This window comes from Cygnus olor, chromosome 2 (assembly GCF_009769625.2).
Source record: "Cygnus olor isolate bCygOlo1 chromosome 2, bCygOlo1.pri.v2, whole genome shotgun sequence".
In the NCBI taxonomy this organism is placed as follows: Eukaryota; Metazoa; Chordata; class Aves; order Anseriformes; family Anatidae; genus Cygnus; species Cygnus olor.
This window is the reverse complement of record NC_049170.1, coordinates 113,952,434-113,980,337: the sequence shown is the minus strand read 5'-3', so window position 1 is coordinate 113,980,337 and position 27,904 is coordinate 113,952,434.

The following is a 27,904-nucleotide window of genomic DNA, read 5'->3' as shown; positions in this document are numbered from 1 at the left end:
TAAGACAGGCAAAATAAAACCCCTTAGACTGGGTGCTACATCCATTATGCATCTGTTTCTGGTTTAGAGTTTTTCAGAGATGTCATCAAACCTCTTTCATTTCCCTTTCTTAATTTATACATTGTGAGATGCAGTTAATACTGTGTCTGTGCATTCATTGTGAAAACTGAACTCTTCACTGGACACATAATAGATCTGTGGAATACCAGACCAAAGGATGCTCTGGATGCTAAAGATTTGTTTGGATTCAAAAGGTAACTGAAAGAATGCATGCCAAATAATCTATAGAGAATTGCTAAATACTACCATACCTGACACAGGAAGACAAGCGAGCTGAATTTTTTAGACTGGGAGAACACAAGGGGAAAGTATCATGTAGGCTTACTCTGCCTTTCCTCTACATTAGGTATTTACTGTCAGGAACAGGATCATGGGCCAGAGGGATACAGCCCAGCTAGACCTTTGTAATGGTTTTATATACAGCAGCATTACCAATACTTTCAAAAATACTTAACAAGGTGCTGAAGGATCACCAAGGCCTGTTTATTTCATACCTATCCACACGTCTGCTGCAGTTATGCAACTACAGTAAGTCACTGAGGAAAGTATTCAGATTTAATATCTTCTCAGCATCTCTCTTGCCTTTAAAATATACAAAAGGAAGTGTACAACACACTCTTTCCAAAATCACCTTTTTTTTTTTTTTTCTTACAGATCCTCTATATCCAGAAATCCTTAGAGACAGAAGCATCCCATTAAAATTAGGGAGCATTCTTTGTAAAGATCATTGCCAGAGGGCTTGCAATGGGCTTGCACTGAGATGTAAGAGCAAATGGCCTCTCAGAGAGTACATGATCCATTCTTCAGGGGAGTAGGCAAGGCCATCTCTCACTTCATGGATAAAGCAGTCCCCTCAATATTGGTTACATTTTTTTATTTTATTTTATTTTTTTGTAACAGAGAAATTCAGAAACAGAAGCCAGCATTCTGACAGAATATGATAGAAATATAGTATCTAGGGCTTAACCTAATTAAAAAGAAGCATATTTGGTCTTGGAGATATTCCATGTGGCTCTCCAGAGAGAAAACCAGTTTATGAAATCTGACAGTTTCAAAACCCATATGTTTTCTTCCTCATTTATATGAAAGACAGTGGAGGGAAGATATTCAGGTTTGATAATAGGTCTTTGATAAATGTTGATAAAAATAATGCAAAGTAATCTAGACATTGGCATGTTCCCTCTTTCTCAGCATTCAGAAAAGCAGTTTTACGACACAGCACGTTTTCTCCTAATATGTGATTCTTGACTGAATCTGTAAAGTGAAATGGTGGCATAGAGAAAGCTTTAGTGAACTTATGTATATTGCTGTATGTGTCAGAAAGCTTTTTTTTTTTTTTTTTTTTTTTTAAAAAAAGGCTAAGAGACACGGTAGGACTGCCACTGTGCTGAAAAATATTTTGTCATGAAAAAATATTTTCTGGAAACATCATTTTATTGACAACTACACTCTTCTCTTGACTAGGCTACTAAAGTCAAAGTCCAAGCCATTTTCTTCCCATAGCTGTATTCCTGTGCTGAGCTTATATCATAAAATCACACCATAGAACAGCTTGGGTTGGAAGGGATCTTGAAGTTCCCCTAGTACCAACCCCCTGCCATTGGCAGGGATGCCACCCATTAGATCAGGTTGCCCAAGGCCTCATCCAACCTGGCCTTGAACACCTCCAGGGACGGGGCATCCACAGCTTCTCTGGGCAACCTGTTCCAGTGCCTTTACCTCTGGGTAAAGAATGTCCTCCTAACATCTAATCTAAATCTCCCCTCTTTTAGTTTAAAAGCATTACACCTTGTCCTGTCATTATCTGACTGATCAAAAAGTTGTTCCCCATCTTCTTTGTAAGACCACTTTAAGTATTGAAAAGCTACAATAAAGCCTCGCTGGAGCCTTCTCTTCTTCCAGCTTGCACATCCCCAGCTCCGTCAGCCTTTCTTCACAGGAGAGGTGCTCCAGCCCTCTAATCATCTTTGTAGCCCTCCTCTGGACTCGCTCAAACAGGTGCACATCTTTCTTGTACTGGTGGCCCCAGACCTGGATGCAGCACTCACAAGGCCTGAGTAGAGGGGGACAACCATCTCCCTTGATCTGCCACTCCTTTTTTGATGCAGCCCAGGATGCAGTTGCCCTTCTGGGCTGCAAACGAGCAATGCTAACTCCTGTCGAGCTTTTTGTCCACCAGAACCCCCAAGTCCTTCTCTGCAGGGCTGCTCTCAATGAGTTCTCCACCTAGCCTGTCCTCATGTCTGGGATTGCCCTGACCCAGCTGTAGCACCTTGCACTTGAACATGTTGAACCTCATTAGGTTCACATGGGCCCACTTCTCAAGCTTGTCCAGGTCCCTTTGGATGGCATCCCTTCCTTCTGTTGTATTGACTGCACCACTCAGCTTGATGTCATTTGCAAACTTGTTGAGGGTGCACTCACAATCCTACTGTCTATGTCATTGATAAAGATATTAAACAGAACCGGTCCCAAGACAGACCCCTGAGGGACACTACCTTATCCACTGAACCAGAACTCAAAAAAAAAAAAAAAAAAAAGCCCAAACAAACAAAAAAGTAGTGTCAAAGGTATGATTTGAGGAAGGAAGCAATGTCTTCCGTTATGTTAAAAAACAGTCACAATATTTTCTTCACATAGGTCGTTCAACACTAAAAAGACTAAACAATGTTTACTTATTCAGGCAATGGAGGCATCCCAAGTCTCCTTTCTATTTGCAGAAGTCCTAACAGACAATTCTTATCGTGGGTGTTTACATGAGGAATACTTACCTAGAGCTATTCCCTTTCTCTGTGAACAAATATTTACACTTGCAAGTAGCTTTACTTGTGTGAGTAGTCTCATATGTGATTTCAGTAGGACTATTGACATAATCACAAAATTAGAGCAAGATTTTGTAAGCTGTGAAAGATCTATATCTTTTCTACCTATTTCTCAACTTGCTAAAACCTTTCTTATGCCCTCTACTCTCTGAGCAAACCCTGAAACTATCCATATTACTACCGACATTTTTATCTATTAAAGCAACTTAGAGTACATAGTGTATTTTGTTTCAAGAATCTGGTTTTGCACATTTTCTGCTGGGTAGCTGATTGCTTATTATTACAAATGTCAGCAGTAAACCAATATTCAAATATGCAATTTAGTGGTATTTCTCATATGAAAGAAAACTCCTATTTTTTTCATGCTGTCACACAGTTAAATCAAGAAGACAATTTGTAGTGACTGCATTGCCATTGCATGGAATAATGTTTTCTTGCTCTGTATATCCCTGAATCTGCCAGCAATCAGATGGATTTTTGAGCAGAAGAAAATGAAACAGGTGCTGCCATTCCACAACTAATTTAAACAAGACACACATTGCTGAAATATATGAAAAGAATCTGTGAAATATTCAAATAAAGGTTCTATTAAAAAAAAAAAAAAAAAAGAGCTATTGTGCTGTATTCTCAAGTATATAGAAGAGAGACAAACTGTAAAGTTCCATGTACATGTAGTCTTAGTTTCTCTTTCTGTAACTGATATTAAGACAATTCCTATCTCGTTTTCTCACATTTATTACAGCAACTGGTTATGTACTGACATTATTGGTAGACTGCACACCTTAAAGCCTTGTGAGTTTCACCAGCTGTTTGAAGAATAAGAGGAAGGAACTCAAATCTCCCTCTGCTGGACCTGCAGAAAACAGCTACCTGATTACTTGGTTACTTACATCATCATGTCTGCTTAGATATTAAGGTAGTCAGAGGAAGGTCCTATTGGTTATCTTACTGCCTTCATGAGTTAAATTGCCTCAGTTTATCCTTAGCTTTCATATCTTAATCCAGCTGTGAAACTGCAACTGTATCAGAGGTTTTTTTAGCTCATTGGTGGCAAATCTTTACTAAATTGTTGCCTATGTAATTGCAATGAAAGAATAAGACCAATTAGTTGTCTAGAGAATCATAGAATAGTAGGTCTACATAATGATCTCCTCAGGAGATCATTCAGCTTGCACCTTCTTCCTGAGAATCATCAGCGCGTGTCATTCTTGTCCTCAGATATCTCTGAATCTTAGATGTTCTCAAATCTCTGTAGTTTCCACACTCCTCTATATAACTACTGTGATTGGAGAATTATTTTTCTTCATTCTGAATGACTTTTGTCTTCAGGTATTTTCCTCTTTTATTCCTTAGATTACACCTCCCAAAGACAAAAGTGTGCGGGGGGAAAAAAAAAAAAAAAAGAGCTTTGGAAAATGTAGGATCATGATACAAGTTATTGCTTAAGACAAACTCCTACTCCTTTCCGTGACTGCCTGCTATTGTCGCAGGATTCCATGAACAATACTTCTGTATTCTTCCCACATAATGCCTTCATGATTGCATACAGATTGTTCATGTTCTCACTCTCCAAACTGCAGATTCCCAGAATTTTAATGTGTACTCCATCCCCTTCATCATTTTATTTACTTTTCTCTGGGCATTCACTAACTCTGCTATAGCCTTCTTGAAAGGTGGATACCAGAACAAGACACAGTTCTCAAGATGTAGGTGAACAAAATTTTTATAGTGCTGTGAATTAATGCCTTCTGTCCTGTTCTCAGTAGTCTTCCTGGTGCTGTCCAACATTTGGTTGGCTATTTTGACTGCCATTGAATAGTGAAATGGTAGTTCTGGAGAACTGTAAATGATGACTCCAAGTTCCTAAGATGTAACTGCCTGTAGGTATGAAAATACTAATCATGTAAATGAAGTCTTCTCAGGTATGTCTAAGACGTTTCTAGCTACTGAGACCTTATTTCAAAGTCAGGGTGGTACCCTGGCAGGCAAGTATAATAGTTGTGTGCACCAATTAAATGTTTGTATTCTAAATTGTTTTTATAGAAAGAAAAGTTCTAAACCTCCAAGGTGACTGAAACAAATGGTTGTGTTTTTAAATAGAAGAATGTAAGAAGAGCATACTATTAAAAATAAAATAAAATAAAATAAAATAAAATAAAATAAAAATAAAATAAAATAAAATAAAATAAAATAAAATAAAATAAAATTCTGAAATTAATTTTGTATTCCTACTAAGAAAGTGAATTCCATAAAGGCAGGTACTGAAGTTCAGGAAGATTAAAATTGCATGTTTTCTTTGGTGATCTTCTTTGTTTTGAGAGTCTATTTCTCATATAAACTGTCATTTAATACTATACCTAATGCTCACAGCAAGAGCCTAAGATCTTTACGTTTTATTTTTTTAAGAAGAAGTAAGAGTCTTCACTATGACTTATCACTGAATAGGAAGATAGCCAAGAAACCTAGCATTATGTGTCTGTCATATTTGGAGAAGTACCTTGTATAATATAGGTGTGGGTGATATATCTGTTACCCAGTGAATCATACAATAAGATATTCCTTGTATGTGATTTTGGTGACTGGTGTGTCAAGACAAATCAAGCTCATGGACCTATCTATAAGAAGAAAAATTCACACTGTAATATAATATGAACTGCTCCATGACTGAGTGGTAATGAAAGCGAAAAAGTATGGGGTGACTGTAGTCCTGGTACCACTGCAATGGCACAGAAGAGATATGCAGTCATTCAGTATGTGTAAAGTAGTTGTTGGAATAATACAATATCCAGAGAGTATGAATATTCTCAAAGGATATATTTGTGAAATGTTAGTGCCTCTAGGTGTCTGATATGTTGTCTCTAATGGATATTAGAAGTGGTCTGTCACCCTCAGTGATGATGGTCAAACTATTTCAATTCTTATTGGTAAGGAAATTTGGGGTAGCAGAGAGTAGATTTCCTGGCAGATGCACAGGGCATTTGCATATTGTAAGTAGTATCTAGGGAAATTATCAAAGCTCTTTCATCTAAAAGTAATAACTAGTGGCCTATCATTGGTATACAGCTATGGAACTTTGCAGAAACATTTTCTAAACATCAGCTGCCGGCAGTGCTATCACAATTCCCCTGAGGTTGTGCCACAGGACTCTTTTTAAAACCATACATCTGCCACTGGTTCTTTAAATCACAGTCATATGGTACAGTATGTAAGAGTTTTATGACAGTATTAGTTTTACGGAGCTAATTTAATAAGATGCAACATGCCAGAAGCACTAATAAAAGAAACATCCCTTTCAGATTTGCTGCTTTGAATAACCTTTGCTACAAAATCCAGAATGCACACTGCATTAATGTGAGCTAATTATTGCATCTGAATAAGTACATATTATACCATGGTACATTTTTGATGACATAAGTCAGTGCCATTTTGCCCAAGACAACTGCTAATGGTGACACATAGTAAATTGCAATTAGAAGGCTTTGGTATGTCATGACTCTTGCAGCATGTCTGATCTGTGGATGGAAGAAAAGTTGAGTGAACCATATAGTCCAAAGCACTCCATTTCTTTTTGGTAGAAAGTCAGTCAAGCCAGAGTTCATCTAGCAGAGTTTTGCATATTTAATGAAAATTATGTTGTATTTAACATTTTTATACCTTTTTTTTTTTTCTGTTGCCAGTCAACAAAATTTGAAAGTTTTGTTAAAACTAAGTACATTATCTGACAAAAAATGCTTCTGTTATAAAAAGGACTACCTCAAATAAGAAAGCTGAGGAATTATTCCTGAAAAAGATTCTGCTTTCTCAAATCTAAGAACGTAGTCCAGCTACTGCAGTTCAGATTAGGTTATAAAACAAACATTTTGAAGTAAATCATTGGAACAACATATTAACATTCTTGTTATGTCCTTTTTCATCAGCAGTCCTTAATGCTCATTTGCTCTTTAATGAGAGATGGATAGCACAAGGCAACAAGGCTCAAACAGAAATCAAGACTTGATAAAGATTTTGAATTCTATCATTGAGTGGGTACTGAAAGTCCTTCTTTTATACATTTTTTTCCTGAATTTAAAAGAAACAACATTAAACATTATATATATTTATATAAACATTATATAAAATCAACTTTTTTTTTCTTTTTAAAGCAAAAAGGTCATAATAGAAGAAGCAAGTTGTGAAATAACAGATATCCATTAAAGAAGCTTTTTCAATTTTTCAATAAAAATGTCATCTGTATTCTGCTGTTTTTCAACATCTCAGTTTAAGATTGTCCTGGGATATAGTTGTAGCTGGAAGTTTCATTCTACACAACAGTTCTATGTCAGAATATATCCATTACTTCCAACAGTTCCTCCCAAAATACAACAGTAGAAATAATTACTCAATTATTAACATGATGATAATAAATATTTTGACCATTTTATTAATCTACCATTTATTTAAAATATTTCGTTACAGAGGGAAGAACTCATCTGGGATTCCAATTAGTTAACTAGCCAGTCACTTAGCTGACACCTGTTTAGGAAACAAACAAACAGACAAACCAAAAATGCCAAGATTATACAAATATCTGCTAACAGACTCCTTTAATAAGGTATAGATGCATTTTTTTATTGCCACCCCATTGTAGAATTCCATGAGTCATTGAGGACATACAGACTGAGCTTCGAGCATCATTTGTCTTCTAACCAGGGTAGCTGCAAAAGCCAGGGTGAAACTCCAGTTTGCAGATTGGTGCAAAGATGCTTTATTTGAAGATAAACTTTGGGGCAGAAAAGTTGTGCTTTATCGTTTGTTTGCATATTATTATTATTACGCTTTATATATCCTTTATATACACTTTAAGTTGTGTATTGAATGTAAATGTCGTTCAAGTGACTACCACTGCCATATTTAGGAAATCAACCTGCATCAGCAATAAGTAGAACCAAGCCAGCAACATTACTCAGCAGGCATTAGCATCTCAGAAACAGAATAAAAGAGAAAAAACATCAAATGATTTAATCCTGAGAACTTTCAGCAGCTACCGTCTAACTGGACCTAAAGGTCATCATAATGACTGCCCCTTATTTTCTTCCACAGTTAACAGTGGAAAGGTGGTTAAAAGCAGAAGCAGATTCTTCAAATGCTTTCAGCTGTTTTTTTTTGTGTTGTCCCCCCAACCCCCTCTCCCCCCTGCAACAGTACAAGAGTGCTTGACAGGGTCAGCAAATTTTTATGTGACAGGAGCCTGTTGCACTGAGAACCTGAACTGGGTGTGTATGATGTATCTAATATAGAGGAGAGGTTTAACAGTTCAAACAGGAAGACAGTGAAGCCTCTATCTACAACAGGGAAACAGATTTTCTTTTGCACAGTTCCTGTTTTAATCCTCTAGATTGTGAATACCATTTCAAATTAGAAAACTCTTAATCACCCTCAGGCAGCACCTGCCTGTCTCCCTTGACTTTTTGTAGCATTCAGTATCATATTTTTAGATGCTCTTACTTATATCTAATCTATCTAACTAAAGTAAATGGAAGATGTAGTCACTCAGTTTGTCCAAGAAACTCATGGTTTAGTGCCAGGACTGGGACCGATGGTTAGCTAGGTTGGCTGGTATGTTGATATTTGAAAAGCAAATGTGCTTTTCACATTACATTTTCCCTCCACAGAACAAGGAAGGGAATTGAAATTTTACATCAATCATGTATTGTCTGTAAAATATTAGAGATTTCTGAAGTGCAATTTACAGGTTATAAAGGTTTGGGATGGAAGGAATTATTTTTTGTTTATTTGTTTGTTTCCTAAGTAAGGTTTCTCAAACTTGAGGGAAAAAAGTTAGGATTCCAATCAGAAGCTGTGGAGGCAAGGTAAAAAGGTAAGAGATTTGCCTGGCATTTTATTAAGAAAGACGAAAAATATTACAGTTTTCCCTGATACTTTCCCTAAGACTTTCATTTAATGTTGTTAAGGGAAACTACTAACAATATGCACACAGTTTCTCATAAACACACAGCAATAAAACCAGCAGGGAGTGGGGCTTTTTAAAATATTGTTCTTTGCAAGACAGTTGGAATGCAATGGAATTTAAGATAAAATTCTTTACAGAAGTAAATACAACACCATATGTCCATGCTGTTAAAAGAGACATGCTTTATTTTGTAGCACGTGTACCCTTTAAATTTCTCAAAATAGATATTCAATGCCAGACTTTGGGCTTTAACTTTTTTTTGTTGTTAACTTTCATCCTATAATGTTTCAGCACAGTTGTTATTTAGTCTGCAATGTTCTTCTGGCTTTTTGGGATCAAGGGTTTAGATTTGGGTAAGTGGGGTTTCAACACCAAAATGTAGAACTTAAACTACTGTCATGTTAGTGATGAATATACTGTTTCTAATTATACAGCAGTGCCTGATTGTTAGTAACTTTGTTAGGAAAGTGTTTCCAGAATTAAGCAGATATGAGTTTGGTTTTTGTTTGATTACACCTTACTTATTGATATTTTGAATTCCTAAACTACCAGTGATTGCAGATTCCAAGTAATTTAGTTTTACATATAACCTTTTTAATCTATTTACTTGATGCTGAACTCCTAATTGCAAGTATAAAAGCATTTCTGGAGAAATTCAATCACTGCACCTTTTTTTTTTTTTTTTTTTTTTTTGTCACAGCGGTATTGTATTCTGACTCCAGTTGCCAGCAGTAGTGCTTGCAGTGGCAGAAAGCTCAGAAAAACACTCAGTATCATTTGTTTTGTCAACACATGTACCAGTTCTGGAACAGATCGTCACAACTGGTAATCTCTTCTTTCAGAAATCTCAGCCCACGCAGTAACATCCAGAGAGAAGCTCTGCCTCAAGAGTTGAATCTAATCAGAGACCAAGCCAGAGAACAAATTCTCCTGCTGCTCACACAGCTATTTCTAAATGCAGAAGCTTGCGTGACAAAACCAGCTACAAAACAACATATTTTTCAAAGTCTGATCACATGCTAAGGAAAATAACTTGGAAGAATATGTAGACGAGCCTTGCTGCTGCTTGTTATTGTACTGTAAGCACTGAATCTTGTTGCAAGGATTATGTACTGTAAGAAATGTCAAACTGTGAAAAAAACTAGGAACCAAATGAGAAAATACATAGTATAAAGGGCATTCCAATAGTGAGAATAACTTTGCCTCTGTTTTCCAGGCTGATGATACTATATTTTGCATTTCATAGACTTTTTTTTACATTCTCTTGGTCTCCCATAGTCTTTGTGACAACATTCTGTGTGTGGTAGGATTGTTTTGAGGATCAGAAGAGTGTTCCACACTTTGATCAGGATGTGGTACTGTGACATGTTGTTGTTTTTTAGCATAGATAGAAATTAAGGGCCACTGGAGTACAAACTGTAACTATAATGAGCCTTCTCTTTCCTCTCCCTTATACAAAGTCTGTATTCTTATGACATCATTCTCATTTTTCTGCCCAAGTTGAAGGGCTTCTACTAGAAGTGGAATCAGCTGTCAAGTAAAGGTTCACAGTATTCACATTTGAAATTTGAAATTCAAAGTAATCTATAACATGCTGTTTCCAACATCTAAGCTTGCAGTTTCTTTTCATGGAAAATTTCTCATGAGTATCTGATGATCAAGGAAATCCCACCAGTCACTTCATTACATCTTAAAGAGCAGACAAATACGAAGAAAATTCAGTTAGGTAGAGATAAACATACATACATATAGATATACATACCTATGTATACATAAATATGTATATGTATATGTTTATTTCCTAGTACAAACTCTCATCTGTTTGCCCAATTATATCTTAGGTAACGTAAAATGAATCTGAGCCTACTGGGCTGTATAGACAATGACTCCATTTTGATATCAAAAATTTCTGGACAAAAGGAATTTTCAGATTTCTTAAATCATTATGCCTTAACAAAAATAAATTTATTAAAAGTAATTTAAATAAAAGCACAGAATGTGAGTTTTATCATGTAGAGACTTATTTAAATTTTAGATAATAGCATTTCAAAGGAAAGGAGCATTCTGAGAGTCCTAAAATTCATTTAATTCAAGAGGGTATTTTCTGTTCTGGAGGGTAAATTCTAGAAGATACTCTGAAAATTTGTAAAAGAAAAAGTATTCTGATAACAATGCATCATCTATTTCTTGGAGCATTCTTAGATATGGCATATAACGAGAAAAAGCAAATCTTGGTAAGGGATTTCAAACCCTCCAAAGAAAAGTTGTTTTCTAATTTATCATTATATATTTCATTTTAAAAATTGGTAGCTAGTTTTTAAACTTTATTGTAGTCTCCAGCTTCATATCTATGAAGAATGAAAAGATTTTAAAGTGGACAAAAAAAAAAAAAAATAAAGTGCTCTAGGTGATCCTGCTTGGCAGGAGTATTGGACTAGATGATCTTCAGAGGTCCTTTCCAACCTCAGCTAGTCTGTGATTCTGTGATTTTTGCACTGGGATCGCCAAACCTGGATACAGTACTCCAGGTGGGGCATCATAAGGGCAGGGCAGAGGAGGACAATCACCTCTCTCAACCTGCTGGCCACTCCTCTTTTGATGCAGCCCAGGATGCAGTTGGCCTTCTGGGCTACACGCATGCACTGCTGGCTCATCCACTAGACTTCCCAAGTCCTTCTCTGCAGGGCTGTTATCAATGAGTTCTCCCAGTATGTATTCCTGTCTGGGATTGCCCTGACCCAGCTGTAGCACCTTGCACTTTGACTTGTTGAACCTCATTAGGTTCACATGGGCCTACTTCTCAAGCTTGTCCAGTTCCCTTTGGATGGCATCCCTTCCTTCTGTTGTGTCAACTGCACCACTCAGCTTGGTGTCATCTGCAAATTTGCTGAGGGTGTACTCGATCCCACTGTCTATGTCACTGATAAAGATATTAAACAGTATCTGTCCCAGGACAGACCCCTGAGGTACACCAGACCTCCACCTGGACATAGAACCATTGAACACCAATCTCTGGGTGGAACCTTCAAGACAATTCCTTATCCACTGAATGATCCACCCTTCATAACCAAATCTCTTCAATTTGGATATCAGGATGTTGTGGGACTGTGTCAAAAGCCTTACAGAACTCCAGGTAAATGACTTTGGTTGATCTTCCCATGTCAACTGTTGCAGTCACTCAATCATAGAAGGCCACCAGATTGGTCAGGCATGATTTGCTTTTGGTGAAGTCATGCTGGCTGTCTCAGATCGCCTCCTTGTCTTGCACATGCCTTGACTCTGCTTCCAGGAGGATTTGTTCCATGATCTTCCCAGGGACGGAGGTGAGGCTCACTGGTCTGTAGTTCCCTGGGTCCTCCTTTCTACCTTTTTTTAAAAATGGGAGTGATGGTTCCCTTTTTCCAGTCACCCAGGACTTTGCCTGACTGCCAGGACTTTTCAAATATGATGGGGAGAGGCTTGGCAACAGCATCAGCCAGTTCCTTCAGGACCCTGGGATAGGTCTCAAACCTGCTCTTTGCTTACAGTAGGAGGGACTTTGCTCCCCCAGCCCTCATCTATGGGTTCAGGGAAACGAAAGACTTGGGAAGCCTGACTGGCAGTGAAGACTGAGGCAAAGAAGCAGTTGAGTACATCAGCCTTCTCCATGTCTGTCGTTACCAGTTCACCCTTTTCATCCATCAGAGGGATGGATGAAACTCTCCTTGGTCTTTCTTTCTTGAGCAATGTACCTATAGAATCCCTTCTTGTTATTCTTTGCATCCCTTGCCAAGCTCAGTTCCATCTGTGCCTTGGCTTTCCTGTTTCCATCCCTGCATGTGGTGTAGCGACCACACGGACACCAGGGTTCTTTTAGGATCAGTAACTGCTGCTACTTTATTTATGACGTAACTTCATCTCTCTCACTGAGGACCTAACTTCATCTCTCATATTGAGGGCATAACTTCATTCTCCTTGTTGCAACCCCATCTTGAGGACAGGTCCCCTTCTTATACCATTCGCCCCACAGCAGTACTGTTTCACTAACTATTCATTGGTCAACAACTTTGCCCGGCAACCCCAAACACCCAGCAACTTCCATGCCTTAAGGGCTGGAGAAAAAGCAACCCGAGACAATAAGGTGTCTCCTGAATCACCCTTCTTTGTTCCCTCTAAACTCTTTACATTCCTGATGGCCTCATCGTTAAGAGTCTGATGTTATCACCAACCATGGGGCTTGTCGACCCCCACGGCCACACTCCCACACCTGCATATCTGAACAGTATCCCTATACTTTTCCCAGGCCACATGTCCCTGGTTCCACTGCCTGTGCATTTTCTTCTTGCGCCTCAGTTTACCAGCAGGTCTTTGCTCAGCCATCCCAGTTTTCTGCCCTCCCTGCTCACTTTTTTACACAGGGGAATGGGGAGTTCTTGTGTTCTAAGGAAAACATTCTTAGAGTTGCCAGCTCTGTTCAGTTCCTTTGTCCCTGAGGACAGTGTTCCAGGGGATCTCATCCACTAGGTCTTTAAATATGTTGAAGTTGTCTCTTCGGAAGTTCAGAGTCCTGACTTTGCTCTTTGCCAGGACCACATTCCTTGAGATAACTCAGCCAGGGCATGGTCGCTGCAGCCCAGACTGTCTCCGATCGACCTCTTCAATGAGTCCATCCTCACTGGTGAGCACCAGGTCAGTAGCACTTCTCCTCTGGTTGGTTCGCCTAATACCTGGACCAGGAAGTTATCCTCAACACGTTCTAGGAATCTTCTATATTGCTTACAGCCTGCTGTGTAGCTTTTCCAGCAGACATCCAGGTGGCCGAAGTCCCCCATCAGGATGAGAGTGCGTGAGTGTGATGCTTCTTGTAGTTGAAGCAAGAATGCCTCATCCACAGGCTCCCCTTGATCAGGTGTCCTGTAGTAGACCCTGACCACAGTGTCCTTTATTGGTGTGGTCCTTAACTTTCACCTACAAGCTCTCAACCCGTTCATGGCTGTTTCTCAGAGGCATCTGTTCACAATCAATCCCTTCCTAATGTAGAGGGCAACACCCCCTACCCCCCTTCCCTGTTTATCTCTTCTGAAGAGCTTGTAGCCCTCTATTCCGGTGTTCCAGTTGTGTGATCTGTCCCACCACATTTCTGTGACAGCAATCAGGTTATATTTGTCTAATTGCACCATGTTTTCCAACTCCTGCTTGTTTCCCATGCTGCATGTGTTGCTGTAGAGGCACTTCAGCTATGTGAAAAAGTAGGAAGGGGTTGTAGTCTTTGGGAGCTACCAGACTTGGAAGCCTCTTCATAATATCATGAATGTGGGCCCCAGGCAGGCAGGAAACCACTCTGGGGAGATTATCTGGATGGTAAATAGGTGTCTCAGTGCCTCTCAGAATGGAGTCTCCAATGACTAACACCCTTTATGCCTTTTTTGTGGGACTGGTTCTGATGCATGTGGGAGACTGGGCCAAATTTGTATGGTTGGCCTTTCTGAGGTTTTTGCTAGTTCTCTCACAGTCTCCTCTCTCCTTCCATAGAATATCATATCTGTTGTGTAGGGGGTGCTTCAGGGGCAAGAGGGAAACTCCTCCTCCAGTTCCTAACAGAGACAAGGGTCCACTCTCCCTTCTCCTGTGAGTCTTTCAAACATGGTTGTTCAGGGCTGGAAGCTTGTTTACCTTCCCCTTGCCAGGGCTTAAGGCAGGGCTGTTGCTCAGATCATGTCAGCATATAATACTATTTCTCAATCTCCCGCTCACATTCCTGGGTGCTACATGAGCTCCTTTTGCAACAGAGCCGCCTGTTTGAAAACTTTATCCAGCTCTGCATTCAGGACCTAGGGTAACTTCCAGGGACTGGAGTTCCCTGGAACTGAGGGTCTGGGCAGCGCTTTCCATCCTCAGGAGATCTGTTTGGGTGTAGGCCTCTGCCTGGAGAGGTTGTTGCCCCTCCGTCTGGGTTTCAGCCTCAGACCAGCAGGCTCGGTGGGTGGGCACCATTTCTCTTACAGTAGAAGGCCCTTCATCTGCTGCTCACAGAATACAAAATGACCCACCCTGCACCCTGCCTTGCTCGCCCTGCCTGCGCACACTGCCGCGCAAAATACTGCACCATGCCCTGACTGCCCACTCTGTTTGCAGCGCACCTGGTCTCGCACGCTCCCTAGGGGTTGCCTTTGGACCACAGAGAAGGGGCACTCCTGGCTCGTTTATTCTCATCCTAAATCCAAAACACAGCACCATACCAGATACTATGAAAAAAAATAATTCTATCCCAGTCAAAACCAAGACAGAACCACAGGTCTGCAAAAATCAGGACATGTTTAAATATTACCAAGAAGCAAGTTGCAGATTACCAGTTTAATACTTCCAATTATTATTTATTATGTTTATTTTGTGCTGTAATCTCATCTTTTCCTATCTAATATTTCCATGCATTTTTTGTTTTACTTTTGTTTTAATTGGACGTCAGCAGGTACAAAGTATGTTACAGAATCAGAACATGAAAGTTTTAACTATGATCTCACCCTATAAATCAGAAAACTGGACATTTGCAAACACTTTTGGAGGCAGGACTTAAGCTCTGATCCAGTTTTATGTTTGAATGTCTGCAAGATGTATTCTTGGGTATTTACATTTCTGGGTTACGGTTACTTTTTGTCAGTATTGTCTGTTTACAACAGAAACTCTCTAGAAGATGATTATATCTCTGATTCAAATCTTCCTGACTCTAATAGATTCCATCTGGAGGGACTATGCACTTATAAATACTCTAGTACAATTGGGAGAACCTTTTGTGTGGGAACTTTAATGTAGGCTTCCAAAATCTTTAAACATTTCCAAGACAGGTCACTATTCTATTCACTTTCAAATGAGCTATTCATTTCAGTGAGATTACTTCAAGCTTTGCAGCATCTTTTGCATGACAAAAACTGAGCAAAAAATCCAGATAGAATCCACATCACGCAGCAGCATAATGTTTGGTCTAATGATTAGGCTAAGAGCCAGAAGGAGCAGGCTATGTAAGCTCAGAGACAATGAGCTCTCACTATTCACCATTGCACTTCTTCCAGTGATTTATAGCAATAATTCTGTGATTTTGCCATCCTTGATTTTGAGCATTGCCATTACATTTCCCTTTAAAGTTGGGCAACAATTCTTGTTAGTTTGATGGGGTGCAGCCTTACATCTACATTTCTATATATCTCTATAAAAGCAAGCTCTTATCTTAGAACACTAAACATTTGAGAGATACTTAACTCTCTTCAGTTCCTTGAGGGTTTGATTACTCAATGCATCACAAGAAGGATCAGGTCCAAGACATGAATATCTAAAAGCAAGGAAAACATATAAAGACAGCCGAATAGCAATATAAAGATATTCAAAAGTAATTCTTACTCTTTGAAGAGCTGAACATTTTTCCTGTGATAGATAAATAAATATATAAGTATCTGTAATCCAAAATAATTGAAGAGCCTTACTTAGACCTATAATTTTTTAACTCACGTATTTGACAATCACTTTTAAAGAGTTCTTTACTTAAATAGAGTGTTGTGATCCTCAAAAGAATTTTTGATTAAGTGCTTCCCACCTGATTTTATTTTTTTCTGAAAACTAGCAGGTTGCACTCTTTCTGTAGCTCAAGCAAGCTCTTCAGATTTAGAAGTGACAGAATTTAAATCAAAACGTTCATTTCTGTTTTCTTCTCTCCAATAATACAAATGGGTATTCAGTGTAAATGTATGTGGAGGAAAAGATTTTCATAGGCAGTAGTAAAACCCAGCTGAGCTGAAAGAACCTGGAGCAGCAGTGGAGATCGCATTAGTTGACAACACCTAGGGTCTGCAAGGTATATCCAGGCTCTACATACCTCTGGAGTCCTGACTTCTCATCTTGCAAGCCAGGAACCTTGTCAGTGTGTACTGCATCTTCTGTTCAATTATTTTCTGCAAAGAGAAGGGAGGTATGAACAGAATGCCTGGCGTGCATGTTGGTATTAAATAGATATGAAGCTGGGTCGTGGCCAAGGTGTATACACAGTCCAGGTTCTTAGATTGACTGGAGCCAGATTTAGAAGCCAGCCAAATTCTAGAACTGAAACCACTAGTCCTTTTGTTGTTTTTTCATGACATGCTTAAATGGACCCAAACATATACCAAGGACTGATTCAGTTGTGGCATCACCCTGCAGCAGGAGTTGGCCTCATACAAGACAATGTGAGATTACTATTATCAGAGATTGCAGTTTGATGTAGGAAAAAAGGCTCAGGAAATGCCTAATCCCTCTGAAGCTGTGTTTTACCTGTTAGGTATGCTTGGTTATGATGGTTAGGCTTAAAAATGTGAATCAATGTATGTGCTATGAAGTATGTGATTTTGATAAAGAAAATGTTGGAAAACAATGCCTGTGACAGTGGATCCTGACTAAGCTCCATTGATAAGCAAACAGCTATTCTGGCTACTGTTAAACACCAGCTTGGTTTCACTGGTGCCTTTTCCACTAACAGCCTTTCTGAAATCTCTAATATACAAGTTGATTGCTACAATTCTCAAATTTTTGGGAACTATATTGCTTTGATTTTTTGTCTTGACAATGAGAATCTGATATTTTTACTTTACCAACAAGTCACTAAAGGTGATATCTGTGTAGATGTTTTCTAAAATTTAAGGAGAATTGAAGGTATTGTTCTTGATAGAGTTTTCTTGTGTGATTGCACCAATAAGCGTGGTCATTACTGTGCTAAGAAACATCACAACTTTTGCACTTTGTGGCATATTCAAATAACATTTATGAATAGAGACTGATATACATATAAACACAAATATAAATGCATATTATCACTATATATATATATATATAATATGTATACACATACACACACACAATCTGGCTTTGCAGAAAACATCTGTTACTGATTGTGGTTTGACTTGCTTCCATGAGGCATTAAGTTCCTTTATCATAACCATCTGTCATTTTTTGCCGTGTACACTGAATTAATTACAGAATTTTAAACAGCTCATTTAAAACAAACCGCAAACAAAATTACTATCTGGTGAGAGGAGAGCAGTTTATGAATAATATGTGTATTCCTACTGTGAAGACAGTAGCCACTATTAAGAATTAGTAACTCAACTCATCTCTGAACTTTTAGGTATATAATATTATGGCTTGTAATGTAAAGAAGCTCATGCTGTTATGAGCAAACCCCAAATCCTTCAGAAATGGAAAACTACACACAAATCAAGGTAAAGGGGAAATAAATTTAATCCTTAAACTCCTTTTCTTCATAAAACAGTGGAATATCAAACCTCTGAATGGTGCTTTGATGACAAATTAACTTTTGGCATAAGTAGGAACAATCGTTTGAATCAATAGAGGTATGCCATTTACGTTTGCTAATGTAGAGCCCTGGATTTACTTTAAACCTTCTTTTTCAGTAGAGGTACAAGAGGTTTGCTTTTATAAAGCTTTCCTATCTCAACCCTCTGTAAGCTTTAGGATCGTTTTATGTCTTTTATTATCTCCATCAATGCTCCAATACTGTGGGGAGAAAGACGCATATTGGCACCTGCACAACACTTTCTCATTCCAATTTCATGTGGGGAAAAATGGAAGAAAATGTGAAAACTTTGACCCTCTTTTCTATGCATGAGTACTCTTGACTAGCCTGTGTAATAAATATTAGAACTGGTCAAGCTGTTTTGTTAAGAAAGAAGGCATACACTCCTACAAGAATTATTTCTGAAAGAGTACATAATGGAAATATTTGGGTTAGTGCTTGCCAAGAGTCAGGGTTGAGCAGGCTAACTCATTATACTAATTGTGTTCTTCATTCCGTTGTTTTTGTAGTCTGTACTAATTACGGAGACATTACTAAGATTAGATGTCCCCAATTGTTCCGATTAGGCAACAGTACATACTGATTTTTTATATGAATATGGTTTCAGTTCAAGAATGTATCTAGTGGCTGTTACTTTTCCAGTTTTTAAGATATATCCTCTGACAAACTAAAAGCGTGCTGGAGCTACTTTATGTCTTCATTTGCTCTCATATATAGATATAAAAAATAAATCTCTACCTTCCTGCAAATTGTTAAACAATTACTTTGCTCATCATCTGCAATGTGCATTATAATTTTATCACTTTCGATCTAAATTTTTGCTGAAAATCATGTGTTCCTTTGATCTCTAAGATAAAAGTAAATTTCTTAGTGAATATGTCTTTACTGGCATCATTCCAGCTTTCTTCTCTTGTTCTTTGTAACCAAACAACTGCATCCCAACATTTTAAAGTACAGAGCTGTCACTATTTTAAGTACTCAGTCCCATTTGCTCTTAATTATTGCACATTTAAACTGAAAATTCACATTTCTAAAGATGATATAGGCTTGTATATATTCTAATTAGGCAAACTAAATTAATTCTGACTACGTAATAAAGTAAAACAAACAAAAGAAAAACAAAGTAGAAAATAAATGCACAGTAAAAGCTACTTTGTGTACATTATGAACTTTTAACTTAATACTAGAAAGTTCAGCAATGTCATAAATGAAATTGCCAATTCAACATAAGAATTATGATAGTCTTTAATTGCATGACCTTACAGTACTTTGTGTGCAACTATGGGAAATACATGCCCTGAATATATTACTCATTCATCTATAGAAAAGACTTGGTACTGTTTATTCAGTGTTACAAATCTACTTTGCAAGAAAAGAAAAAAAATGTGTGATCATGTAATTAAAAATTGTATCAGAAAGTGTATCACAAAAGTGCAACCCTCCTTTTCTGAATGACTTTATAACCCTGACATCTGTCATTGTTTTTAGCAGCTTTATTTTGGTATGTGATGTCTTTATTTAAGACTCCCCTTTTCAAGACTGACATCAAATTTTGTCATATAAAGTTCTATATGGATTACAGGAATAGTGTGAACTGTTATAACCATTTAAACTACAGTCACGGCATTTAAGGGTGTCATTGTCTGTGTGGAATATGGTCTGTGGATGATATTTAGCTAGAAGGTGTCAGAAATAATTGCTCAATACAGAGGAATTTCACTGGCTTTTCCTATGTTGTTTTCATATATTATCTATATCACTATATAGAGGTCTCATCAGTCTAGGTATTAAGGCTCACTGAATGGTGTCAAATGCAACTTAGCCGCTCCACCTGAACCTCCTGACCAGTTGACAGTGCCATCCTGTGCAGCCCAGTCTTTATGGGTGAGTTTACAACTGGCACTGATACTGGCAGGAGTTTTCCCTGGCTGTCCACACTTATCCCAGGATGCAGGTTTGTGTGGTTTACACCACCTCATTAAAAAAATCTCAGCTTCTTTGAATACATGTCCTTGGGTTATCTGCAAAGTGGGCCAGCTTCCAATGCCATCAAAATCTTTCCAGCTCAAGCAGTGTACCCACACCTTCAAGTATTCCTTCACTGCCTCTGTGGTCACATCAGCTATAACCGTCTGCTCCCCAAATGTCTTTTGCAAGAGACCTGCTAAAAAAGTCAACACACATACCCACAGCAGAGGCCACAATATTTGCAATCCTTCTCTCAGGGGGCTTTTAAGCATTGTTTTAGTCAGAACTTGTGGTCTGACATTGTCTTCAAACACTGTAACCACAACCACCAAGAGATCCAAATTTACCAGGCAAAAAGACGGCATTGGTCAAATGCAGTATACTGAGGCAGCCAACATCATACACAAATACTATATCCCATATGTCAGATATTGCTGAGACCCATGGCAGCTACTGTCTCTCCCTCCTGGTAGATGCTGAACAGCCCAGATGTATTAAATTTTAACAGGCAACAGAACTGACCACATCTGCAATACCTTCCCCTTCCCCTTCCCTTCATCTTACCTATCTTACAGATACGTTGTGGCAGAGACAAGATACTGCAGTAATTCATGTGCATATTATGCTTCATATGCATACTATGGCACAGGGCTGCAGAACAAGGAACACAAGGATGTGTGTTCCATGCCTGGGTTTGCATGCGTCTACCGTTCCTCATTCCCTTCCTCCTCCCTTCTCCGCCCCAGCCGTCCTGTGGTGACAGCATAGATGTAGTTGGTTGAACACTGAGCACTGCAAGAGGCTCAGGCATGCTCAGGAAGGATGAAATTTCCACAGATTTTAGCACTTAAAAGACAGCCAAAATATAGACTAAACATTTTCTGAAATGCAAAACTCTCCTGTCTGACTGTTACAGATGAAAGAGACACTAGCATGAAAAAGGGCACTTACAAGGAAGTCAAAAACCTGACTGACTCAATCTCTCTGTTCTGTGTGAAACTGAAAAAAAGCCTTCTTTCAGACAAGAGCAACCACACTACAGTCGTGTGGACATGGAGCATATAGTCAGCAGTAAAGTCCAGGGGAATTAAGCCCTTTAACCAACAGGTCATTATCTGTGCACATAATTAATATAATCTGCATTAACTCTATGTTAACATACCTACCAAGTCAGTGGGTTTTTGTTACTGAAGAAATAATTGCATTTTAACTTGGAGATAAGTAATGAAGGTCTTCACCTAGAAATTATTTTATTTTTCACATTCTATTTATTTATAATTCTGTTGGGAAATATACTGCATAATGACTTTACATTTTGCTCTCAGAGAAATATATTATGACATTTGTAGAATTTTATACCACATGGCACATACCAAATAGACTGGGGAAATTAGTCTCAGATTTATAAACAAAACTTCTTACACAAGTGACTCATTTTAGTTGAATGTGGATGGCCCTTAATAGGAACACATATGTTCATGCTAAATAACCTGTAATACCAACTGAGGTGGCACAATTCTCTCCACCATTAGGAAGATTGATTTTGCCTTGGAGTGTCTCTACTCAACAGAAGTACCCTTCAGGTAAGTTGAAAAAGTTATCAGGCATGTAGTGTAAATGAGCAGTGAAGATTCTGGAGATGGAGGAAAGCTATAGCATGCCACTTCAGTTCCCTAAAATGTTAAACAATCAAAAAACCTCTTTCCCCCTCCTCCCAAACAATCAAGCAAACAACAACAACAACAAAAAATCTATGCAACTGTGATATCAAAATGCTTCTTATAAATTGCCTGACATTAAAGTATGGAAGAATTCTGAAGTTACGGGGAAAAAAAAAAAAAAACAAAGAAATACTGAATTTTAGCCATTGAACTCAGTAAATGTAGAAAGTATTTAATGACAGATATAGGCAATCATAGGACAGGATTAATTCTATGAAATTTGTGTTACTGCATTGTAAATATTTTGTGAGATCAGATTAAACTTAAAGTAAAGTTTAAAGAAGGTAGCTTTCAATATGGAGGAGATTTGAAGACGATTTTTGATTAATAAAATGTCTAAATGAATATGATGAATTTGACAACACCACCTTTAGTGTTTTTTCAAACACTGTAGGCTGGTTACAAACAAAGAACCTGAAAATCATGCAGGCTCAAAAATGCTAACTAAAACAATAGGAAGACAGTCAAAAATAGAGGAAGGAGGAACCTTGTACTGTTATGAGCTTTATTCATTTATAGAAAGCTGTTGGATTCTAGTTCTTTTAACCAGGTCCTCAGAATTATAAGTAACTTCTAAGTACAATCTTTTCTCTCTGAAAGCTTTTGTGAGTTCAAAGGAGGCAGAAGGAAATGTAGTTACCCAGAGAGACTAGATATATATTTATACATACATATAAACCATATCTTTGCTATATAAATATGTTCTACAGGTCTAAATTATGAACTTCAGTATGCATTTGATTCAACAAATTTTAAGGATATCTCTGTCAAGGTATGTCTGATTTCTTTCTACCCTATAGTGTGTGCATAGACTAAAATGTTAATTTACTCTCACTAGTCTGTTTAATTTAGGCCCATGGGTGCTAGATGAGAATAGGGGAGCACTTGAAGAGGTAATAACCTTATTCAGGCATTATGTTGCTCAGATCATAGAAGGTGTCATCTCTTTCAGAAAACAGTCTATTATTTTGGCAGATAACACTAAAAGTTTATGAGGTCTTAACAATATACTGCTAATTTTTTAGTTATTATTATTTTTAATTAGAGTCCCTTTCAATTTAAAACATTTCTATATCATAGTTTCATATGCAATGAAAAATTTACATTTCTAGAATTGCAAAACAGTCCATAAATCTATAATAATTTGCAGCATGACTCCATTGCTCTCCTCTGTCTGTACCTGTTTACTGAAGCACGCACCAGAGCTCTGTACTTTTGGAACCTTTCAAAGAACTGTTCACAGAATTGAATCCATATATAGAGTGAATCTGTATTTAACCATAGTCAGTTATATAAGTAGCTTCCTGACATATTCAGTGAGTGAATACCATATTTGTTATTTGTTGTTGGTATTTGTTATTGGTATTGGCATTTGTTATTATTTCTCATGGAGACTTTGCATGTCATTTTCTCAGTGACTGCTCATGTTTTACACAGAACAAGAAAATATCTGTGGATAGGACTATTATCTATTCAATCTGAAGTCTCCATCTTGTCCATTTCTTTAGAATATTCCAGATAGAAAACAGGCTTCAGAGCCCAGAGAGGTATCACATTAGAGACCCCTAAGCAAGCTATATATGTCTATATAGTGAAAAGGGTTGCTGAACATACGTATTTTCCTAACTAGCGCAGCAGACAGAAACAGCAGAGAACTCAGTCCGTGCTAAATAGACCAGCCTGTTATTGGGGCTTATTAGCTCTGAGCAATCACAGGCATTTATATGCATTTATGCAGCTTCCAGCTCTGGAGCTTAAGCATTTTTCAGCTAGCTTGGGGACTTCTGCACTGCAACCTACTGTGAAGAGCAAATGCACCTAGTGCTATGGTATGACCACAGAGCTATCTCATGAAGAGCCTGCAGAGCTCAAAAGGACGAAGAACCTCAATCCTTACAAATTTATTTCCCTTGCCAATGAAAAACAATGTAAAAAGCTCCATGATCAGCAAACTCTGAAGACTTGCATTAGTATCTGGTCTTCACATTACCTGTGAAACAGACAGTGTTTTGTAGTGTATATTCAAAGCACTACCAACACTGAGGTCTACATATAAGGTGGTAATCTGCCAGACTATTATAACATTCTCTCCCTGTGAGAGAATTAAGCAACTTTTCTCCATACATTGAGAAAATATTTGATATAAATGTGCAGTTCCTTACCATAAACAGCTCAACACTGACTGTCTTTAGAGAAAATTCTATTTTTAATAATCGTATCCTGTATAACTAACGGTAGTTCCAAAGCTCTGTTTAGCATCAGAGAGGACGTTATGTCCTCCCACTTTTTTTTTTTTTTTTAATGTCCATGAAATATGGATCTAATATAAAATTGTTTAAGGGAAAAAAAAAAAAAAAAAAACATATCTCTTGATTCTATACAACTGGCTTTTACTAATGAGTTAAAACTTTCTTACCCTTAGTTCTTTTCATTCAGATCTTGGAAGATTACATGATGGGCTTAGTGTTAGCAGTGCTTAGTGTGGAAAGCTTACTCTATAACTTCAGAGGCAGCTATTAAACATATCAATTAACGTGCACATCTTACGTCTGTATTTTTCTGGGCCCTTCTAGCTGATTTGTCCAGGCTGCATTCTGTATATCTGCAAAGTTGTTTTTCAACAATGATGTGGAACCTGATTCTCTGAACAATTGCAATGCAAAGGATGTAGATTAACAGGCAGTATCAATACACAGTTGTCAGATGTGCAGGCATTTTCAAACATAACTGCTGCCCTTGCACTCCTTGTTTGAAAATTATCTCAGAAATCTGTACTAGTGTTTATGAAAGAACTGTAGCACTTTTCATTGTTTTTTTTTTTTTTTTTCTTTAAATTTATCCACAGAGCAGGACTAGACAGATACTGAAATATTCAGCTTCTCTTGCTGCCTGAGTAGTTTTACAAATACATAACCCAGGCACCAGAGCAGTACATTATTTTTCTTCCTGAGAGTACTATCTCTGAAATATATCACTTGCAGGGATAATGGAGATAGAATGGGAAATGTGTTCTGCTTCAACTACCAACTCTAATTCAGCTTTCCAGAGCTATTGTTTTGATACTACACTGGGATGGCACTGAGATGTTGGGCCCAAGAATCCTCATCAAGAACAATAGGTATTACTGTGGTAAGCTGATATTCAGATCTGCTCAAAAATAGCATAGTTAAATTGGACTATTGTTAGGTAATACAGACAATGTGAATGCTGAAGGGTGGAAGTAAAGACTGTGAACTAGAAAATGCACTGCAAAAGTTGAATCTATAAGACTGCTTTTATGCTTTTTCCAATAATAGACTAAAACAAATTAAAGGAGTTCCTAAAATTTTATTTAAGAGGCACAACTCCAGTGTCCAAAATGGCTATTCAACTATTTCATAAGAGGATATAATAGAAAGATCTGCACATTCAAATATTCTTCAGTTTCAGCAGAAAATATTCTGAAGATAATTAAGTATTTGAAAGACCTTTCAGTGGCTGGAAGTGGCAAAAAATATGCTGTAGCCAACAACAGCAATATTTTTACTTCTCTGACTTGCTTAAAGCTTTTACTTCCTATCTTCATTTACTGGTGTAGCCCTTTGGGCCTCTGTGAAGCTCCACTCATTTAAGTGACAGGCACAGAAGTCTATGCCAGCAGATCCAGAGGCAAGATCAGGGCACAAGGTGGTTCATAAATAAATGTAGGAACCGCAGGTACCTCTTGGGCCTCTGAGATCTGCGGCTACCAATTTCTCATTTGGGTGGCAAAGGAAAGACATAGCTTTCAATAGGTACAAAGTTAGAAAGTTAATATAACTGCTCCTTGCAGAAATGTATGCGTACAGTGCAATGATGAAAACCTGCCTGAGTCAGAATGAGGTAATTATGTCTCAGGTATGCTACTGTTGAATGTGAGTCCTAGACACGGAGGCTGTAATTCTTCAGCAGCAGCCATGCTGCAAAGTGCCCCAGCCCACCCCTATTCCCCAGGCTTTCCCTGTTCCAGAAGCCTCTGCTCAGCACTGACACAAATGTTTATGCAGCCACAGTATGGATTGGATTGATGAACTAATTTATCCTAAATTATCTCTGCAAAAAATATTTGAGCTCCTTTACAGCTGGATCAATTCCCCAGTTCACCACATAAACAGCTGGATGCAACTGTGGATAGCAGCAAATACAGAAGGTGGCGTGATGGTGGGAAAAAGTGCCTGGCAATAGGGTGGGTGGTCGCTAATTTAGTCATGTCACTAAAAATGAATCTACAACCTAGAAAAAGGAAATGATAGCATAAAAAATATATGATAGTGCTGTGATAGAAAATGTGATACATCAGAGGTTTTATACATATAGGTATCTTAAACTAACTTCCAAATTTTTGACTTTTACTGTAAATCTTAAAGGAATTTTGGATTAAGTTGGATTTCATCATCAGCCATGTCTACTACTGCCTGCTATTTATGTGGTAATAATAGCTACACAGCATCATTCAGAAAATACAATTTTAAACATATAAAAGAAAATATATTCAAATTTAAGGTTTCTTATGACATAAATATTTATCTTGCTATTTATATTTGCTGAAGAACATTACATATAAACACAGTGCTTTTAAAAAGAAAAACAAAAAGGGACATAGAAACCTTTAGTGAGAGAAGTTGTTTATGGCTCTTAAGTGGTAATGAGATAATTACCCATGCATAACCACTCAATTATAAATAAGGAAATGCTTAACTAATATATTAAATTAATCTTAACACAGACATATATAAAGGGCTACTTTGCAGCATTTAGCTAGGTCTTCAAATTTCGTATACATCTGCACTGACCTCCGTAAAGTTGAAGGAGCGATTATAACTAAAGGTACTACAGCTTCCTGACAGAATCTTCTGATATAGAAGGAGAGTACTGAGGATTTCTCTCCTAATATACATTCTTGAAATGCTTTAGGGATTATTAGGAAATAATATAGGAAATGATTTAGGGATTCTGAAGGGAGGTGGAACCCACTCTTTTCTAGATCAATTAAGTACATAGGAATTTCTTATTTTTCATATTCACAGCTGTGGTAATAAGATATCGCTGGAGGGTCTTCCAAAAGACTGAAGTTAGGGAAAACAAACAAACAAACAAGAACAGCAAGAACAACAACAAAAAAAAACAAACTCAAGGCATCAATAACTCATGATGTTTCTGCAGAGAATTCAGGAGAACGCTATGAATAAGGTATACAAATGTTATTTACATTGTTCTAACAATTTAGGTGAAACTGATTGATTACTGTTCTCAAAAAAATTGCAAATACTCATTTACATCTTGAAATCAATCACTGTTGCTGTACATTAGCCTTATTTGTGTTCCGTTTCTGCTGCTGTGTTAAGTAATGATTTTGTTGGCATGAATATTCATGGAAACTGAAAGTTTTAAGTAAATATTAGGGGAAATTATAAAATATAACCTTTTATTCAGACATTCAAGTTTGTTCCGACTGACTAACTGATTCCTGGAGCAGTATTGCTTTGTATGGCTTGACCTATCTAAATCAACTAAGAGTTTGACTACAAAGACCTTGAAAAAAAAAAATCCAAAATATGACCCGTAGTAAAAATGCCATTGGAAGCTTTTTCTGGTCAAAATGTGCAGTAGAAGGGTTGTTGGTTGTGTTTGATTTGGACAATTATGCTCAAAGCAGTGCTTACCTGATGTTGATTCTCTAAGGTAAGTGGGTTTTCTGAAGATTAACCAAGGCAAGACTGAGGAGAGAAAGATGAGGCTAGAGAAGTGGTTTGGGAAAGAGCAACATTGCTCTCATTAATTTAATAGATCATTACCATGCTGTAGTTACTATCAGGATCTAACTGTACTTTCAACAGAGGCATGATTTTGGAATTCCAGATGGTATTTGAATTGTTACACAAGTAATCCAGGCAGCATTTTATTTTCTGCAGTTATTTTGAGATATGGATACAATGTTACAAACACTTTTATTTTCTATGTACTATACAATAGCACCATATAAATTATACCATGCATTTAATACTCTTTTCTATATTATTTGTATATTATACTGTTACACATAGCGCAATGT